Here is a 22,106-nt window from a genome sequence, read left to right as displayed (position 1 = left end):
GTGTTAAATGCTACGTGGATTGATTTGAGGAATGATATGTGGAATCATGTTTGGAATGAATGTGGAATGATGAGTGGAAAGAGGTGTGAAATGAGGTTTGGAATGATGTGTGGAATGAGGTGTGGAATGATGTGTGAAATGATGTGTGGGATGAAGTGTGGAATGATCCGTGGAATGATGTCTGGAATGATGTGTGGAATGAGGTGTGAATGATATCTGGAATGTTGTATGGAATGACGTTTGGAATGATGTGTGGAATGATGTGTCGAATGCTGTGTGGAATGGTGGGTGGAATGACGTGTGGAATGATGTGTGAACTGATGTGTGGAATGATGTGTGGAATGGTGGGTGGTTTGATGTGTAGAATGAGGTGTGGAATGATGTGTGGAATGAGGTTTTGAATGATGTGTGGAATGAAGTTTGGAATGATGTGTGTAATGATGTGTAGAATGACAGGTGGAATGTGTTGTGGAATGATGCGTGGAATGACGTGTGGAATGAGGTTTGGAATGATGTGTGCAATGAGGTGTGGAATGTTGTGTGGAATGAGGTTTGAAATAACGTGTGGATTGATGTTTGGAAAGATGTGTGGAATGATATGTGGAATGAGGTTTGGAATGATGTATCGAAAGCTGTGTAGAATGAGGTGTGGAATGATGGGTGGAATGATGTGTGGAATGATGTGTGGAATGATGTGTTGAATGATGTGTAGAATGAGGTGTAGAATGAGGTGTGGAATGATGTGTGGAATGATGTGTGGAATGATGTGTGGAATAATGTGTGGAATGAGTTTTGGAATGATGTATGGAATGATGTTTGGAATGATGTGTGGAATTAGGTTTGGAATGATGAGTGGAAGGATGTGTGGAATGATTTGTGGAATGATGTGTGGAATGAGGTATGGAAAGTTGTGTTGAATGATGTGTGGAATGATGTGTGGAATGAAGTGTGCAATGATGTGTGGAATGATGTATAGAAAGCTGTGTAGAATGACGGGTGGAATGAGTTGTGGAATGATGCGTGGAATGATGTGTGGAATGATGTATGGAATGAAGTGTGGAATGATGTGCAAAATAATGTGTGGAATGATGTTTGGAATGGTGTGTGGAATGAAGTTTAGAATGCTGAGTGGAATGATGTGTAGAATGACGGATGGAATGTGTTGTGGAATGATGCATGGAATGATGTGTGGAATGAGGTTTGGAATCATGTGTGGAATGAGGTATGAAATGATGTGTGGGATTATTTGTGGAATGATGTGTAGAAGAATGATGTGTGGAATGATGTCTTAAATGATACGTGGAATGATTTGTGGAATGATATGTGGAATGATTTGCGGAATGACTTTTGGAATGATGTGTGGAATGATGTGTGGAATGAGGTTTGGAATAATGTGTGGAATGAGGTTTGGAATGTTGGTTGGAATTGTGTGTGGAATGATGTTTCGAATGATGTGTGAAATGATGTGTGGAATGTTGTGTGGATTGATATTTGGAATGATGTGTGGAATGATATGTGGAATGAGGTTTGAAATGATGTGTAGAACGCTGTGTAGTTTGAGGTGTTGAATGATGCGTGGAATAATGAGTGGAATGACGTGTGGAATGATGTGAGGAATGAGGAGTGGAATGATGTGTGGAAGGATGTGTAGAATGAGGTGTGGAATGATGTGTGGAATGATGTGTGGAATGATGCCTGGAATAACGTGTGGAATGAGGTTTGGAATGATGTATGGAATGATGTTTGGAATGATGTGTGGAATGAGGTTTGGAATGATGAGTGGAATGATGTGTGGAATGAGGTGTGGAATGAGGTGTGGAAAGTGTCGTGGAATGATGTGTGGAATGATGTGTGGAATGAAGTTCGTAATGATGTGTGGAATGAGGTGTGGAATGTTGTGTGGAATTATGTGTGGAATGATGTGTTGAATGATGTGTGGATTGAGGTGTGGAATGAGGTGTGGAATGATGTGCGGAATAATGTGTGGAATGAGATGTGGAATGATGTGCGGTATGATGTGTGGAATGATGTGTGGTGTGATGTGTGGAAAGATGATTGGAACTATGTGTGGAATGATGTGTGGAATGATGTGTGGAATGATGTGTGGAATGATGTGTGAAATGTCGTGTGGAATGAGTTGTGGAATGAGGTTTGAATTGAGGTGTGGAGTTAGGTGTGAAATGAGGTGTGGAATGATGTGCGGAATGATGTGTGGAATAAGGTGTGCAATGATGTGTGGAATGATGTGTGGAAAAATGTGTGGAATGAGGTTTGGAATGTTGTATGGAATGATGTGTGGGATGATGTGAGGAATGATGTGTGGAATGATGTGTGGAATGATGTGTAGAATGAGGTGTGGAATGATGTGTGGAATGATGTGTGGAATGATGTGTGGAATAATATGTGGAATGAGGTTTGGAATGATGTATGGAATGATATTTGGAATGATGTGCGGAATGAGTTTTGGAGTGATAAGTGAAAGAATGTGTAGAATGATGTGTGGAATGATGTGTGGAAGGAGGTGTGGAAAGTGGCGCGGAATGATGTGTGGAATGATGTGTGGAATGAAGTGTGGAATGATGTGTGGAATGATGTGTGGAATGATGTGTGGAATGATGTGTGGAATGATGTGTGGAATGAGGTGTGGAATGATGTGTGGAATGATGGGTGGAATGATGTGTGGAATGATTTGTGGAACGATGTTTGGAATGAGGTGTGGAATGAGTTGTGGAATGATGTGCGGAATGATGTGTGGAATGATGTGTGGAATGATGTGTGGAGGGATGAGTGGAAAGATGTGTGGAATGAGGTGTGGAATGATGTTTGGAATGATGTGTGGAATGAAGTTTAGAATGATGTGTGGAATGATGTGTGGAATGATGTGTGGAATGATGTGTGAAATATCTTGTGAAATGATTTGTGGAATGAGGTTTCAATTGAGGTGTGAAGTTAGGTGTGAAATGAGGTGAGGAATGATGTGTGGAATGACGTGTGGAATGATGTGTGTAATGAGGAGTGCAATGATATATGGAATGATATGTGAAATGATGTGTGGAATGATGTGTGGAATGATGTGTGGAATGAGGTTTGAAATGAGTTGTGGAATGATGTATAGAAAGCTGTGTAGAATGACGGGTGGAATGAGTTGTGGAATAATGCGTGGAATGATGTGTGGAATGATGTATGGAATGATGTGTGGAATGATGTGTGAAATAACGTGTAGAATTAGGTTTGGAATGGTGTGTGGAATGAAGTTTGGAATGATGTATGGAATGATGTGTAGAATGACGGATGGAATGTGTTGTGGAATGATGCATGGAATGATGTGTGGAATGAGGTTTGGAATGATGTGTGGAATGAGGTGCGAAATGAGGTGTGGAATTATTTGTGTAATGATGTGTAGAACGATGTGTGGAATGATGTGTTAAAAGATACGTGGAATGATTTCTGGAATGATGTGTGGAATGATGTGTAGAATGACGGATGGAATGTGTTGTGGAATGATGCTAAGAATGATGTGTGGAATGAGGTTTGGAATGATGTGTGGAATAAGGTGTGCAATGATGTGTGGAATGATGTGTGGACTAATGTGTGGAATGAGGTTTGGAATGATGTATGGAATGATGTGTGGGATGATGTGAGGAATGATGTGTGGAATGATGTGTGGAATGATGTGTAGAATGAGGTGTGGAATGGTGTGTGGAATGATGTGTGGAATGATGTGTGGAATAATGTGTGGAATGAGGTTTGGAATGATGTATGGAATGATGTTTGGAATGATGTGCGGAATGAGGTTTGGAATGATAAGTGGAAGAATGTGTAGAATGATGTGTGGAATGATGTGTGGAATGAGGTGTGGAAAGTGGCGTGGAATGATGTGTTTAATGATGTGTGGAATGAAGTGTGGAATGATGTGTGGAATGATGTGTGAAATATCGTGTGAAATGAGTTGTGGAATGAGGTTTCAATTGAGGTGTGAAGTTAGGTGTGAAATGAGGTGAGGAATGATGTGTGGAATGATGTGTGGAATGATGTGTGTAATGAGGAGTGCAATGTTATATGGAATGATATGTGAAATGATGTGTGGAATGATGTGTGGAATGATGTGTGGAATAATGTGTGAAATGAGGTGAGGAATGATGTGTGGAATGATGTGTGGAATGATGTGTGTAATGAGGAGTGCAATGATATATGGAATGAGCTGTGAAATGAGGTGTGGAATTATTTGTGTAATGATGTGTAGAATGATGTGTGGAATGATGTGTTAAATGATACGTGGAATGATTTCTGGAATGATGTGTGGAATGATGTGTAGAATGACGGATGGAATATGTTGTGGAATGATGCATGGAATGATGTGTGGAATGAGGTTTGGAATGATGTGTGGAATAAGGTGTGCAATGATGTGTGGAATTATGTGTGGAATAATGTGTGGAATGAGGTTTGGAATGATGTATGGAATGATGTGTGGGATGATGTGAGGAATGATGTGTGGAATGATGTGTGGAATGATGTCTAGAACGAGGTGTGGAATGATGTGTGGAATGATGTGTGGAATGATGTGTGGAATAATGTGTGGAATGAGGTTTGGAATGATGTATGGAATGATGTTTGGAATGATGTGCGGAATGAGGTTTGGAATGATAAGTGGAAGAATGTGTAGAATGATGTGTGGAATGATGTGTGGAATGAGGTGTGGAAAGTGGCGTGGAATGATGTGTGGAATGATGTGTGGAATGAAGTGTGGAATGATGTGTGGAAAGATGTGTGGAATGTTGTGTGGAATGATGTGTGGAATGATGTGTGGAATGAGGTGTGGAATGATGTGTGGATTGATGGGTGGAATGATGTGTGGAATGATTTGTGGAACGATGTGTGGAATGAGGTGTGGAATGAGGTGTGGAATGATGTGCGGAATGATGTGTGGAATGATGTGTGGAATGATGTGTGGAATGATGTGTGGAGGGATGAGTGGAAAGATGTGTGGAATGAGGTGTGGAATGATGTTTGGAATGATGTATGGAATGAAATTTAGAATGAGGTGTGGAATGATGTGTGGAATGATGTGTGGAATGATGTGTGAAATATCGTGTGAAATGAGTTGTGGAATGAGGTTTGAATTGAGGTGTGAAGTTAGGTGTGAAATGAGGTGAGGAATGATGTTTGGAATGATGTGTAGCATGATGTGAGTAATGAGGTGTGCAATGATATATGGAATGATATGTGAAATGATGTGTGGAATGATGTGTGGAATGATGTGTGGAATGAGGTTTGAAATGAGTTGTGGAATGATGTATAGAAAGCTGTGTAGAATGACGGGTGGAATGAGTTGTGGAATAATGCATGGAATGATGTGTGGAATGTTGTATGGAATGATGTGTGGAATGATGTGTGAAATAACGTGTGGAATTAGGTTTGGAATGGTGTGTGGAATGAAGTTTGGAATGATGTGTGGAATGAGGTGTGAAATGAGGTGTGGAATTATTTGTGTAATGAAGTGTAGAATGATGTGTGGAATGATGTGTGGAATGATGTGTTAAATGATACGTGGAATGATTTGTGGAATGATATGTGGAATGATTTGCGGAATGACGTTTGGAATGATGTGTGGAATGATGTGTGGAATGAGGTTTGGGATGATTTGTGGAATGGGGTTTGGAATGATGTGTGGAATGAGGTGTGGAATGATGTGTGGAATGAGGATTGGAATAATGTGTGCAATGAGGTTTGGAATGTTGTGTTGAATGGTGTGTGGAATGATGTTTCGAATGATTTGTGGAATGATGTGAAGAATGAGGTGTGGAATGATGTGTGGAATGATGGGTAGAATGAGGTGTGGAAAGTGGCGAGGAATGATGTGTGGACTGATGTGTGGAATGAAGTGCGGAATGATGTGTGGAATGATGTGTGGAATGGTGTGTGGAATGATGGGTGGAATGATGTGTGGAATGATGTGTGGAATGAGGTGTGGAATGATGTGCGGAATGATGTGTGGAATGATGTGTGGAAAGATGAGTGGAACGATGTGTGGAATGATGTGTGGAATGATGTGTGGAATGATGTGTGGAATGATGTGTGAAATTTCGTGTGGAATGAGTTGTGGAATGAGGTGTGAATTGAGGTGTGGAGTTAGGTGTGAAATGAGGTGTGGAATGATGTGTGGAATGATGTGTCGAATTAGGTGTGCAATGATGTGTGGAATGAGGTGTGGAATGATGTGTGGAATGAGGTTTGGAATAATGTGTGGAATGAGGTTTGGAATGTTGTGTGGAATGTTGTATGGAATGATGTGTGGAATGATTTGTGGAACGATGTGTGGAATTAGGTGTGGAATGATGTGTGGAATGATGTGTGGAATGATGTGTGGAATGATGTGTGGAATGAGGTGTGGAATGATGTGTGGAATGATGGGTGGAATGATGTGTGGAATGATTTGTGGAACGATGTGTGGAATGAGGTGTGGAATGAGGTGTGGAATGATGTGCGGAATGATGTGTGGAATGATGTGTGGAATGATGTGTGGAGGGATGAGTGGAAAGATGTGTGGAATGAGGTGTGGAATGATGTTTGGAATGATGTATGGAATGAAGTTTAGAATGATGTGTGGAATGATGTGTGGAATGATGTGTGGAATGATTGTGAAATATCGTGTGAAATGAGTTGTAGAATGAGGTTTGAATTGAGGTGTGAAGTTAGGTGTGAAATGAGGTGAGGAATGATGTGTGGAATGATGTGTGGAATGATGTGTGTAATGAGGTGTGCAATGATATATGGAATGATATGTGAAATGATGTGTGGAATGATGTGTGGAATGATGTGTGGAATGAGGATTGAAATGAGTTGTGGAATGATGTATAGAAAGCTGTGTAGAATGACGGGTGGAATGAGTTGTGGAATAATGCGTGGAATGATGTGTCGAATGATGTATGGAATGTTGTGTGGAATGATGTGTGAAATAACGTGTGGAATGAGGTTTGGAATGGTGTGTGGAATGAAGTTTGGAATGATGGGTGGAATGATGTGTGGAATGATTTGTGGAACGATTTGTGGAATGAGGTGTGGAATGATGTTTGGAATGATGTATGGAATGAAGTTTAGAATGATGTGTGGAATGATGTGTGGAATGTTGTGTGGAATGATGTGTGCAATTTCGTGTGAAATGAGTTGTGGAATGTGGGTTGAATTGAGGTGTGGAGTTAGGTGTGAAATGAGGTGTGGAATGATGTGTGGAATGATGTGTGGTATGAGGTGCAGAATGAGGTGTGCACCGATGTGTGGAATGATGTGTGAAATGATGTATGGAATGATGTGTGGAATGATGTGTGGAATTTGGTTTGAAATGAGGTGTGGAATGATGTTTGGAATGATGTATGGAATGAAGTTTGGAATGATGTGTGCAATGATGAGTGGAATGATATGTGGATTGATGTGTGGAAGGATGTGTGGAAAGATGTGTTGAAAGATGTATGGAATGAGGTGTGTAATGATGTGTGGAATCAGGTTTGGAATGATGTGTGGTATGATGTTTGAAATGCTGTGTGGAATGATGTGCAGAATGACGGGTGGAATGAGTTGTGGAATGATGCGTGGAATGATGTGTGGAATGATGTATGGAATGATGTGTGGAATGACGTGTGGAATAATGTGTGGAATGAGGTTTGGAATGATGTGCGGACTGATGTTTGGAATGATGTGTGGAATGATATGTAGAATGACGGATGGCATGTGTTGTGGAATGAGGTTTGGGATGATGTGTGGAATGAGGTTTGGAATGATGTGTGGAATGAGGTGTGGAATGATGTGTGGAATGAGGATTGGAATAATGTGTGGAATGAGGTTTGGAATGTTGTGTGGAATCGTGTGTAGAATGATGAGTGGAATGATGTGTGGATTGATGTTTGGAATGATGTGTGGAATGATATGTGGAATGAGGTTTGGAATGATGTGTAGAAAGCTGTGTAGAATGAGGTGTGGAATGACGTGAGGAATGAGGTGTGGAATGATGTGTGGAATGATGTGTGGAATAATGTGTGGAATGAGGTATGGAATGATGTATGGAATGATGTTTGGAATGATGTGTGGAATGAGGTTTGGAATGATGAGTGGAAGGATGTGTGGAATGAGGTGAGGAAAGTGGCGTGGAATGATGTATGGAATGATGTGTGGAATGAAGTGTGAAATGATGTGTGGAATGAGGTGTGGAATGATGTGTGGAATGATGTGTGGAATGATGGGTGGAATGATGTGTGGAATGATGTGTGGAAAGATTTGTGGAATGAGGTGTGGAATGAGGTGTGGAATGATGTGCGGAATAATGTGTGGAATGAGGTGTGGAATGACGTGCGGAATGATGTGTGGAATGATGTGTGGTGTGATGTGTGGAATGATGAGTGGAACGATGTGTGGAATGAGGTGTGGAATGATGTTTGGAATGATGTATGGAATGAAGTTAAGAATGATGTGTGGAATGATGTGTGGAATGACGTGTGGAATGATGTGTGAAATTTGGTGTGCAATGATTTGTGGAATGAGGTTTGAATTGAGGTGTGGAGTTAGGTGTGAAATGAGGTGTGGAATGATGTGTGGAATGAAGTGTGGAATGAGGTGCGCAATGATGTGTGGAATGATGTGTGGAACAATGTGTGGAATGAGGTTTGGAATGATGTATGGAATGATGTGTGGAATGATGTGAGGAATGAGGTGTGGAATGATGTGTGGAATGATGTGTAGAATGAGGTGTGGAATGATGTGTGGAATGATGTGTGGAATGATGTGTGGAATGATGTTTGGAATGAGGTGTGGAACGATGTGCGGAATGATGTGGGGAATGATGTGTCGAACGATGAGTGGAAAGATTTGTGGAATGAGGTGTGGAATGATGTTTGGAATGATGTATGGAATGAAGTTTAGAATGATGTGTGGAATGATGTGTGGAATGATGTGTGGAATGTAGTTTGGAATGATGTGTGCAATGATGAGTGGAATGATATGTGGATTGATGTGTGGAAGGATGTGTGGAAAGATGTGTTGAAAGATGTATGGAATGAGGTGTGTAATGATGTGTGGAATCAGGTTTGGAATGATGTGTGGTATGATGTTTGAAATGCTGTGTGGAATGATGTGCAGAATGACGGGTGGAATGAGTTGTGGAATGATGCGTGGAATGATGTGTGGAATGATGTATGGAATGATGTGTGGAATGACGTGTGGAATAATGTGTGGAATGAGGTTTGGAATGATGTGCGGACTGATGTTTGGAATGATGTGTGGAATGATATGTAGAATGACGGATGGCATGTGTTGTGGAATGAGGTTTGGGATGATGTGTGGAATGAGGTTTGGAATGATGTGTGGAATGAGGTGTGGAATGATGTGTGGAATGAGGATTGGAATAATGTGTGGAATGAGGTTTGGAATGTTGTGTGGAATCGTGTGTGGAATGATGAGTGGAATGATGTGTGGATTGATGTTTGGAATGATGTGTGGAATGATATGTGGAATGAGGTTTGGAATGATGTGTAGAAAGCTGTGTAGAATGAGGTGTGGAATGACGTGAGGAATGAGGTGTGGAATGATGTGTGGAATGATGTGTGGAATAATGTGTGGAATGAGGTATGGAATGATGTATGGAATGATGTTTGGAATGATGTGTGGAATGAGGTTTGGAATGATGAGTGGAATGATGTATGTAATGAAGTTTGGAATGATGTGTGCAATGATGTGTGGAATGATATGTGGATTGATGTGTGGAAGGATGTGTGGAAAGATGTGTGGAAAGTTGTATGGAATGAGGTGTGGAATGATCTTTGGAATGATGTATGGAATGAGGTTTAGAATAATGTGTGGAATGATGTGTGGAATGATGTGTGGAATGAGGTGTGGAATTATGTGTGGAATGAGGTTTGGAATGATGTGTGGAATGATGTTTGAAATGATGTGTGGAATGATGTGTAGAATGACGGGTGGAATGAGTTGTGGAATGATGCATGGAATGATGTGTGGAATGAGGTTTGGAATGATGTGTGGAATGAGGTGTGAAATGATACGTGGAATTATTTGTGGAATGATGTGTGGAATGATGTGTTAAATGATACGTGGAATGATTTGTGGAATGATATGTGGAATGATTTGAGGAATGACGTGTGGAATGATGTGTGGAATGATGTGTGGAATGAGGTTTGGGATGATATGTGGAATGAGGTTTGGAATGATGTCTGGAATGAGGTGTAGAATGTGTTATGGAATGATGTATAGAAAGCTGTGCAGAATGAGGTTTCGAATGATGGGTGGAATGATGTGTGGAATGATGTGTGGAACGATGTGTGGAATGATGTGAGTAATGAGGTGTGGAATGATGTGTGGAATGATGTGTGGAATGACGTGTGGAATGAGGTTTGGAATGATGAGTGGAAGGATGTGTGGAATGAGGTGTGGAAAGTGGCGTGGAATGATGTTTGGAATGATGTATGGAATGAAGTTTGGGATGATGTGATCAATGATTTGTGGAATGATATGTGGAAAGATGTGTGAAAAGTTGTATGGAATGAGTTGTGGAACGACCTTTGGAATGATGTATGGAATGAGGTTTAGAATGATGTGTGGAATGATGGGTGGAATGATGTGTGGAATGATGTGTGGAATGATGTGTGGAATAATGTGTCGAATGAGGTTTGGAATAATGTATGGAATGAGGTGTGGAATGATGTGTGGAATGAGGTTTGGGATGTTGTGTGGAATGAGGTTTGGAATGATGTGTGGAATGAGGTGTGGAATGAGTTGTGGAATGATGTGTAGAAAGCTGTGTAGAATGAGGTGTGGAATGAGGTTTGGAATGATGAGTGGAATGATGAGTGGAATGATGTATGGAATGATGTGTGGAATGATGTGAGAAATGAGGTGTTTAATGATGTGTGGAATTATGTGTAGAATGAGGTGTGGAATGATGTGTGGCATGATGTGTGGAATGATGTGTAGAATTATGTGTAGAATGAGGTGTGGAATGATGTGTGGAATGATGTGTGGAATGATGTGTGGAATAATGTGTGGAATGAGGTTTGGAATGATATATGGAATGATGTTTGGACTGATGTGCGAAATGAGGTTTGGAATGATAAGTGGAAGAATGTGTGGAATGATTTGTGGAATGATGTGTGAAATGAGGTGTGGAAAGTGGCATGGAATGAGGTGTGGAATGATGTGTGGAATGAAGTGTCGAATGATGATTGGAATGATGTGTGGAATGATGTATGGAATGATGTGTGGAATGATGTGTGGAATGAGGTGTGGAATGATGTGTGGAATGAAGTGTGAAATTTCCTGTGGAATGAGTTGTGGAATGAGGTTTGAATTGAGGTGTGGAGTTAGGTGTGAAATGAGGTGTGGAATGATGTGTGGAATGATGTGTGGAAAGAGGTGTGCAATGGTGTGAGGAATGATGTGTGGAATAATGTGTGGAATGAGATTTGGAATGATGTTTGTAATGATGTGTGGAATGATGTGAGGAATGAGGTGTGGAATGATGTGTGGAATGCTGTGTAGAATGAGGTGTGGAATGATGTGTGGAATGATGTCTGGAATGATGTGTGGAATAATGTGTGGAATGAGGTTTGGAATGATGTATGGAATGATGTTTGGAATGATGTGCGGAATGAGGTTTGGAATGATAAGTGGAAGAATGTGTGGAATGATGCGTGGAATGATGTGTGGAATGAGGTGTGGAAAGTGGCGTTGAATGATGTGTGGAATGATGTGTGGAATGAAGTGTGGAATGATGTGTGGAATGATGTGTGGAATGATGTGTGGAATGATGTGTGGAATGAAGTGTGGAGTGAGGTGTGGAATGATGTGTGGAATGATGGGTGGAATGATGTGTGAAATTTCGTGTGAAATGAGTTGTGGAATAAGTGTTGAATTGAGGTGTGAAGTTAGGTGTGAAATGAGGTGTGGAATGATGTGTGGAATGAAGTGTGGAATGAGGTGTGGAATGACGTGTAGAATGATGGGTGGAATGATGTGTGGAATGATTTGTGGAATGATGTTTGGAAAGAGGTGTGGAATGAGGTGTGGAATGATGTGCGGAATAATTTGTGGAATGAGGTGTGGAATGATGTGGGGAATGATGTGTGGAATGATGTGTGGAATGATGTGTGCAAAGATGAGTGGAAAGATGTGTGGAATGAGGTGTGGAATGATGTTTGGAATGATGTATGGAATGAAGTTTAGAATGATGTGTGGAATGATGTGTGGAATGATGTGTGGAATGATGTGTGATATTTCGTGTGAAATGAGTTGTGGAATGAGGGTTGAATTGGGGTGTGAAGTTAGATGTGAAATGAGGTGTGGAATGATGTGTGTAATGAGGTTTGTAATGAGGTGTGCAATGATGTGTGGAATGAGATGTGAAATGATGTGTGGAATGATGTGTGGAATGATGTGTGGAATGAGGTTTGAAATGAGGTGTGGAATGATGTATAGAAAGCTGGGTAGAATGACGGGTGGAATGAGTTGTGGAATGATGCGTGGAATGATGTGTGGAATGATGTATGGAATGATGTGTGGAATGATGTGTGAAATAACGTCTGGAATGAGGTTTGGAATGGTACGTGGAATGAAGTTTGGAATGATGTGTGGAATGATGTGTAGAATGACGGATGGAATGATGTGTGGAATGATGTGTGGAATGATGTGTGGAATGAAGTGTTAAATGATATGTTGAACAGATATGTGGAATGATGTTTGGAATGATGTATGAAATGATGTGTGGAATGATGTGTGGAATGATGTGTGAAATAATGAGCGGAAAGAGGAGTGGTATGATGTGTGGGATGAGGTTTGGCATTATGTGTGGAATGAGGTTTGGAATGATGTGTGGAATGATGTGTGGATGAGGTTTGGAAAGATGTGTGGAAGATGTGTGAAAATAGGTTTGGAATGATGTGTGGAATGACGTGTAGCATGAGGTCTGGAATGATGGGTGGAATGATGTGTGGAAAGATGTGTGGAATGACGTGTGGAAATATGTGTGGAATGATGTGTGGAATGAGATGTGGAATGATGTGTGGAATGATGTGTGGAATGACGTGTAGAATGATCTGTGGAATGATGTGTGGAATGATGTGTGGAATGAGGTGTGGAATGAGGTATGGAATGATGCGTGGAATGAAGCGTGTAATGAAGCGTGGAAGGTTGTATGGATTGATGAGTGGCATAAATTGTGGAATGACGTTTAAAATGACGTAAGGAATGATGCGTGGAAGGATGTGTGGGTTTATGTGTGGAATAAATTGTGGAATGATGTGTGGAATAATGAGTGAAATGAGGTGTGGAATGGTGGGTGGAATGATGTGTAGAATGAGGTGTGGAATGATGTGTGGAATGATGTGTGGAATGATATGTGGAATAATGTGTGGAATGAGGTTTGGAATGATGTGTGGAATGATGTTTGGAATGATGTTTGGAATGCTGTGCAGAATGACGGACGGAATGTGTTGTGAAATGATGCGTGGAATGATGTGTGGAATGATGTGTGGAATCATGTGTGGAATGACGTGTGGAATGATGTGTGGAATGAGGTGTGGAATGATGTGTGAAATGATGTGTGGGATGAAGTGTGGAATGATCCGTGGAATGATTTCTGGAATGATGTGTGGAATGAGGTGTGACTGATATCTGGAATGATGTGTGGAATAATGAGTGGAATGATGTGTGGAATATTGTATCGAATGAGGTTTGGAATGATGTGTGGAATGATGTGTGGAATGATGTGTGGAATGATTTAAGAATGAGGTTTAGGATGATGTGTGGAATGAGGTTTTGAATGGTATGTGGAATGAGTTGTGGAATGATGTGTGGAATGAGGTTTGGAATAATGTGTGGAATGAGGTTTGGAATCTTGTGTGGAATGATGTTTCGAATGATGTGTGAAATGATGTGTAGAATGAGGTGTGGAATGATGGATGGAATAGTGTGTGGAATGATGTGTGGTATGATGTGTGGAATGATGTGAGGGATGAGGTATGGAATGATGTGTGGAATGTTGTGTAGAATGAGGTGTGGAATGATTTGTGGAACGATGTGTGGAATGATGTGTGGAATAATGTGTGGAATGAGGTTTGGAATAATGTATGGAATGATGTTTGGAATGATGTGTGGAATTAGGTTCGGAATGATGAGTGGAAGGATGTTTGGAATGATGTGTGGAATGATGTGTGGAATGAGGTGTGGAAAGTGGTGTGGAATGATGTGTGTAATGATGTGTGGAATGATGTGTTAAATGATATGTGGAATGATATGTGGAATGACGTTTGGAATGATGTATGGAATGATGTGTGGAATGATGTGTGGAATGATGTGTGAAATGATGAGCGGAAAGAGGTGTGGAATGATGTGTGGAATGATGTGTGGAATGACGTGTAGAATGAGGTGTGGAATGCTGTGTGGAATGTTGTGTGGAATGAGGTGTGGAATGATGTGTGAAATGATGTGTGGGATGAAGTGTGGAATGATCCGTGGAATGATTTCTGGAATGATGTGTGGAATGAGGTGTGAATGATATCTGGAATGATGTGTGGAATAATGAGTGGAATGATGTGTGGAATATTGTATGGAATGAGGTTTGGAATGATGTGTGGAATGATGTGTGGAATGATGTGTGGAATGATTTAAGAATGAGGTTTAGGATGATGTGTGGAATGAGGTTTTGAATGGTATGTGGAATGAGTTGTGGAATGATGTGTGGAATGAGGTTTGGAATAATGTGTGGAATGAGGTTTGGAATCTTGTGTGGAATGATGTTTCGAATGATGTGTGAAATGATGTGTAGAATGAGGTGTGGAATGATGGATGGAATGGTGTGTGGAATGATGTGTGGTATGATGTGTGGAATGAGGTTTGGAATAATGTATGGAATGATGTGTGGAATGTTGTGTAGAATGAGGTGTGGAATGGTTTGTGGAACGATGTGTGGAATGATGTGTGGAATAATGTGTGGAATGAGGTTTGGAATAATGTATGGAATGATGTTTGGAATGATGTGTGGAATTAGGTTCGGAATGATGAGTGGAAGGATGGTTGGAATGATGTGTGGAATGATGTGTGGAATGAGGTGTGGAAAGTGGTGTGGAATGATGTGTGTAATGATGTGTGGAATGATGTGTTAAATGATATGTGGAATGATATGTGGAATGACGTTTGGAATGATGTATGGAATGATGTGTGGAAAGATGTGTGGAATGACGTGTGGAAATATGTGTGGAATGCTGTGTGGAATGAGATGTGGAATGATGTGTGGAATGATGTGTGGAATGACGTGTAGAATGATCTGTGGAATGATGTGTGGAATGATGTGTGGAATGAGGTGTGGAATGAGGTATGGAATGATGCGTGGAATGAAGCGTGTAATGAAGCGTGGAAGGTTGTATGGATTGATGAGTGGCATAAATTGTGGAATGACGTTTAAAATGACGTAAGGAATGATGCGTGGAAGGATGTGTGGGTTTATGTGTGGAATAAATTGTGGAATGATGTGTGGAATAATGAGTGAAATGAGGTGTGGAATGGTGGGTGGAATGATGTGTAGAATGAGGTGTGGAATGATGTGTGGAATGATGTGTGGAATGATATGTGGAATAATGTGTGGAATGAGGTTTGGAATGATGTGTGGAATGATGTTTGGAATGATGTTTGGAATGCTGTGCAGAATGACGGACGGAATGTGTTGTGAAATGATGCGTGGAATGATGTGTGGAATGATGTGTGGAATCATGTGTGGAATGACGTGTGGAATGATGTGTGGAATGAGGTGTGGAATGATGTGTGAAATGATGTGTGGGATGAAGTGTGGAATGATCCGTGGAATGATTTCTGGAATGATGTGTGGAATGAGGTGTGACTGATATCTGGAATGATGTGTGGAATAATGAGTGGAATGATGTGTGGAATATTGTATCGAATGAGGTTTGGAATGATGTGTGGAATGATGTGTGGAATGATGTGTGGAATGATTTAAGAATGAGGTTTAGGATGATGTGTGGAATGAGGTTTTGAATGGTATGTGGAATGAGTTGTGGAATGATGTGTGGAATGAGGTTTGGAATAATGTGTGGAATGAGGTTTGGAATCTTGTGTGGAATGATGTTTCGAATGATGTGTGAAATGATGTGTAGAATGAGGTGTGGAATGATGGATGGAATAGTGTGTGGAATGATGTGTGGTATGATGTGTGGAATGATGTGAGGGATGAGGTATGGAATGATGTGTGGAATGTTGTGTAGAATGAGGTGTGGAATGATTTGTGGAACGATGTGTGGAATGATGTGTGGAATAATGTGTGGAATGAGGTTTGGAATAATGTATGGAATGATGTTTGGAATGATGTGTGGAATTAGGTTCGGAATGATGAGTGGAAGGATGTTTGGAATGATGTGTGGAATGATGTGTGGAATGAGGTGTGGAAAGTGGTGTGGAATGATGTGTGTAATGATGTGTGGAATGATGTGTTAAATGATATGTGGAATGATATGTGGAATGACGTTTGGAATGATGTATGGAATGATGTGTGTAATGATGTGTGGAATGATGTGTGAAATGATGAGCGGAAAGAGGTGTGGAATGATGTGTGGAATGATGTGTGGAATGACGTGTAGAATGAGGTGTGGAATGCTGTGTGGAATGTTGTGTGGAATGAGGTGTGGAATGATGTGTGAAATGATGTGTGGGATGAAGTGTGGAATGATCCGTGGAATGATTTCTGGAATGATGTGTGGAATGAGGTGTGAATGATATCTGGAATGATGTGTGGAATAATGAGTGGAATGATGTGTGGAATATTGTATGGAATGAGGTTTGGAATGATGTGTGGAATGATGTGTGGAATGATGTGTGGAATGATTTAAGAATGAGGTTTAGGATGATGTGTGGAATGAGGTTTTGAATGGTATGTGGAATGAGTTGTGGAATGATGTGTGGAATGAGGTTTGGAATAATGTGTGGAATGAGGTTTGGAATCTTGTGTGGAATGATGTTTCGAATGATGTGTGAAATGATGTGTAGAATGAGGTGTGGAATGATGGATGGAATGGTGTGTGGAATGATGTGTGGTATGATGTGTGGAATGAGGTTTGGAATAATGTATGGAATGATGTGTGGAATGTTGTGTAGAATGAGGTGTGGAATGGTTTGTGGAACGATGTGTGGAATGATGTGTGGAATAATGTGTGGAATGAGGTTTGGAATAATGTATGGAATGATGTTTGGAATGATGTGTGGAATTAGGTTCGGAATGATGAGTGGAAGGATGGTTGGAATGATGTGTGGAATGATGTGTGGAATGAGGTGTGGAAAGTGGTGTGGAATGATGTGTGTAATGATGTGTGGAATGATGTGTTAAATGATATGTGGAATGATATGTGGAATGACGTTTGGAATGATGTATGGAATGATGTGTGGAATGATGTGTGGAATGATGTGTGAAATGATGAGCGGACTGAGGTGTGGAATGATGTGTGGAATGGTGTGTGGAATGACGTGTAGAATGAGGTGTGGAATGATGTGTGGAATGATGTGTGGAATGATGTGTGGAATGATGTGTGGAATGATGTGTGTCCATGAGGTTTGGAAAGATGTGTGGAATGATGTGTGGAATGACGTGTGAAAATAGGTTTGGAAGGATGTGTGGAATGATGTGTAGCATGAGGTCTGGAATGATGGGTGGAATGATGTGTGGAAAGATGTGTGGAATGACGTGTGGAAATATGTGTGGAATGATGTGTAGAATGAGGTGTGGAATGTTGTGTGGAATGATGTGTGGAATGACGTGTAGAATGAGGTGTGGAATGATGTGCGGAATGATGTGTGGAATGATGTGTGGAATGATGCGTGGAATGATGTGTGGAATGCTGTGTGGAATGAGGTGTGGAATGATGCGTGTAATGAAGCGTGTAATGATGCGTGGAAGGTTGTGTGGATTGATGAGTGGAATAAATTGTGGAATAATGTGTGGAATAATGAGTGAAATGATGTGTGGAATGGTGGGTGGATGATGTGTAGAATGAGGTGTGGAATGATGTGTGGAATGATGTGTGGAATGATGTGTGGAATAATGTGTGGAATGAGGTTTGGAATGATGTGTGGAATGATGTTTGGAATGATGTGTGGAATGCTGTGCAGAATGACGGACGGAATGTGTTGTGAAATGATGCGTGGAATGATGTGTGGAATGATGTGTTAAATGCTACGTGGTTTGATTTGTGGAATGATATGTGGAATCATGTGTGGAATGAATGTGGAATGATGTGTGGAATGATGTGTGGAATGATGTGTGAAATTTCGTGTGAAATGAGTTGTGGAATGAGGGTTGAATTGAGGTGTGAAGTTAGGTGTGAAATGAGGTGTGGAATGGTGTATGTAATGAGGTTTGTAATGAGGTGTGCAATGATGTGTGGAATGAGATGTGAAATGATGTGTGGAATGATGTGTGGAATGATGTGTGGAATGAGGTTTGAAATGAGGTGTGGAATGATGTTATAGAAAGCTGTGTAGAATGACGGGTGGAATGATTTGTTAAATGATGCGTGGAATGATGTGTGGAAAGATGTATGGAATGATGTGTGGAATGACGTGTGAAATAACGTCTGGAATGAGGTTTGGAATGGTGTGTGGAATGAAGTTTGGAATGATTTGTGAAATGATGTGTAGAATGACGGATGGAATGATGTGTGGAATGATGTGTGGAATGATGTGTGGAATGAAGTGTTAAATGATATGTGGAATGATATGTGGAATGATGTGTGGAATGATGTGTGAAATGGTAAGCGGAAAGAGGAGTGGTATGATGTGTGGAATGAGGTTTGGCATTATGTGTGAAATGAGGTTTGGAATTATGTGTGGAATGATGTGCGGATGAGGTTTGGAAAGATGTGTTGAATGATGTGTGAAAATAGGTTTGGAATGATGTGTGGAATGACGTGTAGCATGAGGTCTGGAATGATGGGTGGAATGATGTGTGGAAAGATGTGTGGAATGACGTGTGGACATATGTGTGGAATGATGTGTGGAATGAGGTGTGGAATGATGTGTGGAATGATGTGTGGAATGACGTGTAGAATGATATGCGGAATGATGTGTGGAATGATGTGTGGAATGAGGTGTGGAATGAGGTATGGAATGATGCGTGGAATGAAGCGTGTAATGATGCGGGGAAGGTTCTATGTATTGATGAGTGGAATAAATTGTGGAATGACGTTTAAAATGAGGTATGGAATGATGTGTGGAATGATGTGTGGAATGATGTGCGGAATGAGGTGTGGAATGAGGTGTGGAATAATACGTGGAATAATGTGTGGAATGATGCGTGGAAAGATGTATGGGTGTACGTGTGGAATAAATTGCTGAATGATGTGTGGAATAATGAGTGAAATGATGTGCGGAATGGTGGGTGGAATGATGTGTAGAATGAGGTGTGGAATGATGTGTGGCATGATGTGTGGAATGATATGTGGAATAATGTGTGGAATGAGGTTTGCAATGATGTGTGGAATGATGTTTGTAATGATGTGTGGAATGCTGTGCAGAATGACGGACGGAATGTGTTGTGAAATGGTGCGTGGAATGATGTGTGGAATGATGTGTTAAATTATACGTGGATTGATTTGTGGAATGATATGTGGATTCATGTGTGGAATGACGTGTGGAATGATGTGTGGAATGAGGTGTGAAATGAGGTTTGGAATGATGTGTGGAATGAGGTGTGGAATGATGTGTGAAATGATGTGTGGGATGAAGTGTGGAATGATCCGTGGAATGATGTCTGGAATGATGTGTGGAATGAGGTGTGAATGATATCTGGAATGATGTGTGGAATAATGAGTGAAATGATGTGTGGAATGTTGTATGGAATGAGGTTTGGAATGATGTGTGGCATGATGTGTGAAATTTCGTGTGAAATGAGTTGTGGAATGAGGGTTGAATTGAGGTGTGAAGTTAGGTGTGAAATGAGGTGTGGAATGATGTGTGTAATGAGGTATGTAATGAGGTGTGTAATGATGTGTGGAATAATATGTGAAATGATGTGTGGAATGATGTGTGTAATGAGGTTTGTAATGAGGTGTGTAATGATGTGTGGAATGATGTGTGGAATGATGTATGGAATGATGTGTGGAATGATGTGTGAAATAACGTCTGGAATGAGGTTTGGAATGGTGTGTGGAATGAAGTTTGGAATGATGTGTGGAATGATGTGTAGAATGACGGATGGAATGATGTGTGGAATGATGTGTGGAATGATGTGTGGAATGAAGTGTTAAATGACATGTGGAATGATATGTGGAATGATGTTTGGAATGATGTATGGAATGATGTGTGGAATGTTGTGTGGAATGATGTGTGAAATGATGAGCGGAAAGAGGAGTGGTATGATGTGTGGAATGAGGTTTGGCATTATGTGTGGAATGATGTGTGGATGAGGTTTGGAAAGATGTGTGGAATGATGTGTGAAAATAGGTTTGGAATGATGTGTGGAATGACGTGTAGCATGAGGTCTGGAATGATGGGTGGAATGATGTGTGGAAAGATGTGTGGAATGACGTGTGGAAATATGTGTGAAATGATGTGTGGAATGAGGTGTGGAATGATGTGTGGAATAATACGTGGAATAATGTGTGGAATGATGCGTGGAAAGATGTGTGGGTGTATGTGTGGAATAAATTGCTGACTGATGTGTGGAATAATGAGTGAAATGATGTGTGGAATGGTGGGTGGAATGATGTGTAGAATGTGGTGTGGAATGATGTGTGGAATGATGTGTGGAATGATATGTGGAATAATGTGTGGAATGAGGTTTGGAATGATGTGTGGAATGATGTTTGTAATGATGTGTGGAATGACGTGTAGAATGATGTGTGGAATGATGTGTGGAATGATGTGCGGAATGAGGTGTGGAATGAGGTATGGAATGATGCGTGGAATGAAGCGTGTAATGATGCGTGGAAGGTTGTATGGATTGATGAGTGGAATAAATTGTGGAATGAGGTTTAAAATGAGGTATGGAATGATGTGTGGAATGATGTGTGGAATGATGTGCGGAATGAGGTGTGGAATGAGGTGTGGAATAATACGTGGAATGATGTATGTAATGATGCGTGGAAGGATGTGTGGGTTTATGTGTTGAATAAATTGTGGAATGATGTGTGGAATAATGAGTGAAATGATGTGTGGAATGGTGGGTGGAATGATGTGTAGAATGAGGTGTGGAATGATGTGTGGAATGATGTGTGGAATGATGTTTGGAATGATGTGTGGAATGCTGTGCAGAATGACGGACGGAATGTGTTGTGAAATGATGCGTGGAATGATGTGTGGAATGATGTGTTAAATTATACGTGGATTGATTTGTGGAATGATATATGGAATCATGTGTGGAATGACGTGTGGAATGATGTGGGAATGAGGTGTGGAATGATGTGTGAAATGATGTGTGGGATGAAGTGAGGAATGATCCGTTGGATGATGTCTGGAATGATGTGTGGAATGAGGTGTGAATGATATCTGGAATGATGTGTGGAATAATGAGTGGAATGATGTGTGGAATGTTGTATGGAATGAGGTTTGGAATGACGTGTGGAATGATGTGTCGAATGCTGTGTGGAATGGTGGGTGGAATGACGTGTGGAATGATGTGTGGAATGATGTGTGGAATGATGTGTGGAATGGTGGGTGGAATGATGTGTAGAATGAGGTGTGGAATGATGTGTGGAATGATGTGTGGAATGATGTGTGGAATAATGTGTGGAATGAGGTTTGGAATGATGTGTGGAATGATGTTTGGAATAATGTGTGGAATGATGTGTAGAATGACAGATGAAATTTGTTGTGGAATGATGCGTGGAATGATGTGTGGAATGAGGTTTTGAATGGTGTGTGGAATGAGATGTGGAATGATGTGTGGAATGAGGTTTGGAATAATGTGTGGAATGAGGTTTGGAATGTTGTGTGGAATGATGTTTCGAATGATGTGTGAAATGATGTGTGGAATGATGTGTGGATTGATGTTTGGAATGATGTGTGGAATAATATGTGGAATGAGGTTTGGAATGATGTGTAGAAAGCTGTGT

Source organism: Pristiophorus japonicus, unplaced genomic scaffold (genome assembly GCF_044704955.1).
Source record: "Pristiophorus japonicus isolate sPriJap1 unplaced genomic scaffold, sPriJap1.hap1 HAP1_SCAFFOLD_66, whole genome shotgun sequence".
In the NCBI taxonomy this organism is placed as follows: Eukaryota; Metazoa; Chordata; class Chondrichthyes; family Pristiophoridae; genus Pristiophorus; species Pristiophorus japonicus.
The sequence above is the reverse complement of the archived record's forward strand: the minus strand, read 5'-3'. Positions refer to the sequence as shown.